This window comes from Arvicanthis niloticus, chromosome X, assembly GCF_011762505.2.
Source record: "Arvicanthis niloticus isolate mArvNil1 chromosome X, mArvNil1.pat.X, whole genome shotgun sequence".
NCBI lineage: Eukaryota > Metazoa > Chordata > Mammalia > Rodentia > Muridae > Arvicanthis > Arvicanthis niloticus.
The window spans coordinates 58,828,737-58,832,963 of NC_047679.1; the positions used below are offsets into that span (position 1 = coordinate 58,828,737).

The 4,227-nt window shown below is 43.2% G+C and overlaps 1 pseudogene; it reads left to right on the forward strand.

Moving 5' to 3' along the window:
• Positions 1–2,199: 2,199 nt before the first annotated feature.
• Positions 2,200–2,980, forward strand: LOC117695400 (mitogen-activated protein kinase 3 pseudogene; annotated as a pseudogene).
• The last annotated feature ends 1,247 nt before the right edge of the window (positions 2,981–4,227 follow it).

A 4,227-nucleotide genomic window follows, 5' to 3' on the forward strand; every position in this document is an offset into this window, starting at 1 on the left:
GCTGAAACAGAGGGCTGAGCAGCCTTCTCTGGTGAAGACCCTACAAGGAAAAGAAGAAAGATTAACCAGTAATGAGAAAATGCATAAATAAACTCATATGAATGTGTGGAAAAGACTAAAACCTAAAAACATATTTTAAAGATTTTTTACGTGTACAGATGTTTTGTGCGCATGTATATGTGTGCAGACCATTCATGCCTAGTGCCTGCAGAGGCCAGAGTGGGGCACTGGATCCTCTAGAAGTGGAGTTACATGACTGACCCTGTGAGTGCTAGGAACTGAACCTGGGTCCTCTGCAAGAGCAGCAAGTGCTCTTTAACTACTGAGCCACTCTTTTTGGCCCCCTAAAAACCTAGTTTTAATCCAGTAACACAGAAATACCATTGGCAGTGTAATAAAAAGAAAAGCAGGAAGAAGCACAAGGGACAGAGAAAAGATGATGAAATGTTGACGCTGGCATGTACATTACATGTACAGGACATGCTGAGGGGTCATGGGCTCTTGCTCTCCTATGGAACACACTGGTTTTGTACCTGTACTGACCTATCCAATGTCCGCCAGAGTTGTCTTCACTTTCTTTCCATACCAAGGGCCTCTGCCCTGCACAGTTAGTTTTACAGCCTGTGAGTTAGGCAGTTTCTCTTTCCCTCCTGAAGCTCCTTGGGTTTGCTAATGTTCTACCTGCAGGTGTCTCCCAAGTGAGAAGCAATCAAGGCACTAAAATTGACATGAACAGAGGACCTGTCTTCATTTTGAGACCTTGAAAATATTAATCACCCTGTTGAAAGGATGCAGCTATGACTGTCAAGTAGACTTCTGGAGCTACAGAGACTTGGGGTTCTCTATCCATGAGTGACAGATAGATGGTCCAAGCTGACCTCCAACTGTCAAACTCCAGGATTATTCTCAATGGATAAAAACTACTCCCAGAAACCAGGCAGGGTTACTTTTCCCTATATGTTTCACTGGCTGAGCCACTAGCTGCTTTCACCTTTGAGTTTGGCAGTGTCTTTCTTTCCCACTCATATACATCATATGCACGTATGGAATCATAATAATCCCATTATCAACTATAAATATATGTTAATAAACCATTTAAATTGTTTAAATATAATACCAAAAAATGATCTCCACATACCAGGATGATAATATCTTATTTCCATTTTCATAATGCTTTGAAATTTATGAGGCATTATAGTTAGCTTTAACTATCAAATTGGCACAGCCTAGAGTCATCTCAGGCAAGCTTCAATTGTGGAATGACCTATATCAAGTTGACCTGAGAAAGTGTCAGTGAGAGATTGTCTTGATTGTTAATTAATGCCCATTGTGGGTGGCACCATTCTAGGCCATATAAGAAAGATCCTAGATCCTGTGCCATATAAGAAAGCTAGCTAAGCATTAACCTCTGAGTGAGCCACAAAGCCAGCCAGCAAGCATCCACTTTAAGTCCTTGCTTAAGTTCCTGTCCTGACAGATTGTGACCTGGAAGTGTAAGCCAAACCAGCCCTTTTTGCTTCAGTGTTGCTTTTGGTCCGTGTTTTATCACAGCAACAGAATGAAACTAAAACACAAGGCTTTGATTTACAGTCCACAGAATTAACTTTAGTAATTGTGTAGAATAGAGTCACTGTCCTAGGCAGAACCAGCAAGAAAGCACACAGATTTTACTTCATTATCACCACATACCCAATTATAAATAAGGACTCCATATTTGCTCAGAAGTGCCTTATGGGAGGGTTAATATTCAACTTTTAACATCTTCCATTGCATATTCAGACTCAATCAAACTTTTCCACAACAGACTTTGGTGAATCCAAAGGTCTGGAAGTTTTCTGAAAACACAGTTTCATTCATCTCTAAGTGGATGGAGTCACTTGCTAAGATACAAATAAATGCATTGTGCTGTGTGGGAAAACTTCTGGAACCCTGTTTGGCTATGGCTTCTACAACAACCTTCTACCTAGAATTCTTAGATTTCTAGTCTGCTGACTAGCCTTACAGAAGCTCCTAGATTACCAGCCTCTACACTAAGATATTCAAGGTAAGAGTGGCTTTGAGGGGACAGGTATGGGGAGCTGTGTGGAGCCAATGGGGTTGTCCCTGGGACCTTGAGGGAGGTAGTGAAGGTGCAACCCTTCCAGTAGACCAGCAGCACTTCACAAAGCTGCAGGACATGTGCAGCAAGGGCATATATGCATGCTCATTTCTCCTTATAACCATGTACACAAGACACCAATGGCCATCAAGATATTAGCCCTTCAAGCACCAGGACGCAAACAGTAATGGTGAGTTAGATCTTGCTGAGACCCCACTATGACAGTATCTTAGGCATGAGAGACATTCTTCAAGCACCAACCCTGAAAGCCATCAGGAATGTTTACATCACTCAGGACACAACAGAGGCAAACCTGCACAAACTCAAGAGCTAGCAGTTGAGCAATGAACACATCTCCTACTTCCTCTACCAGATCCTTCAGGGTCTCTAATACACATTTACCTAAAGTTTGCCACAGGAACCTGAAGACCTCCAATCTGATCATCCACATCACCTACAACCTTAAGATTTAGCCTGACCCTGAATATGATCTCATTGGCTTTCTGATGGTGTGCAGCTACATGTTAGTACCCAGAGTCAGAGATCACACTTAACTCCAAGGGCTCTACTAAGTCCATCAGCATCTGGTCTGAGGGTAGCATTCTGGCTGAGATGCTTTCCTACTGGTCCATCTTTCTGGCAAGGCTTAACTGGATTAGTTTAATCACATTCTATGTATCATGGATTCTCTATCCCAGGATGACATAAATTTGTATCATCAACATGGAGACTCCAAACTACCCACAATCTGTGCCCTCTAACAGCAAGGTATCCTAGGCCAAGATTTTCCCTCAATCTGACTCCAAAGCTCTTAACTTGCTGAACACGATGTTAATCTTCAAACCCAGCAAGTGGTTCCCAGTGCAGGAAGCACTGGCTTAGCCCTGCCTGGACTAGTACTGTGACCTGACATATGAGCCGATGTCCAAAAAGCTCTTCACTCTTCTTGTTTTCTATTTTTGGTTTAGTTTGGCTTGCCTTTTGGGGACAGAGTCTCACTATGTAACAGTGGCTAGCCTGGAGCTTCACTATGTTGACCAGGCTGGTCTTGAACTCAGAGATATACCTACATCAGCCTCCCAAGTACTAGGACTAAAAGTATACACTACCATGCCCTACTAGCAGTTCGCTTTTGACATGGACTTTGATAATCTCTCAAGATGCAGCTGAAGGAGCTGATTGTCCAAGAGACAGCCTATTTCTAGCCAGTGGCACCAAAGGCTTCCCTAAGGAGAAGACTGCTTCTTGGGACCTGGCCTTGTTCCTATCTGCTCCTTCTCTGCAGATTGTTAGAAAATGAATGCTACTTAACCCAGACCCTGGCAGCCCAGGCTGGATGTAGGGTGAGTCTGGCCATCTTCTCTCTTCATTTTACCTTATTATTCAAGGTAAGGCCAGCACATACTCTACAAGAAGTGCAGTGAGGAGTGACCCAATCCTCAGATGGATGCATCAGATTGAAATAAAATCTTCTTCCCACTCATGGGTGATGTACTTGATATCACTGCATGAGACATTAAATGGGGAATAACTAATCCAAGATCCCAAACTAAAAAAAAAAAAATTCAAGTTTCTACTTAGCAGAAAAGGTAGAATACAAAAAGGGGACAGTGTGAGATGCAGATTTCTTAGATAATGTCTAGGACCTCAAGGACAATGGACATACAGTGAGACTACAAGGGGCTTAGCCACTGCCAACATTTACATTTGAAAATGGCTCTGATTCTGGTGGGAGTGGGGCTCCTCAACAGGAAAACCATGGCTATTTTCACACCAGTGGTGCAAGCAAGGGCCTGCTAGCTGATCTGGCAGCCTGCCACATATCCTAAACCACAGGTAAATAGAACAGTCAACTCCTTTTCTGCAACACTGGTGATCAAACCTGAGTCCTTGGGCAACCTCTTAGATACTGGCAAGCCCTCTACCACTGAGCTATATTACCAGCCTGGAAAGCCAACTTCTGCCTGGGATTAAGCCTTACTCATTACCTATGTCCTTCTCAAAAACACAGCCTCTGCTGGGGAAATGCAAATGTCTGCAGTGTGTATGCGCACACGATCTGCTGGATCTCCCAACGGACTGACACTTTACATGATTCTTTTCCCTTCAGACTGTGATACCTTTAAAAG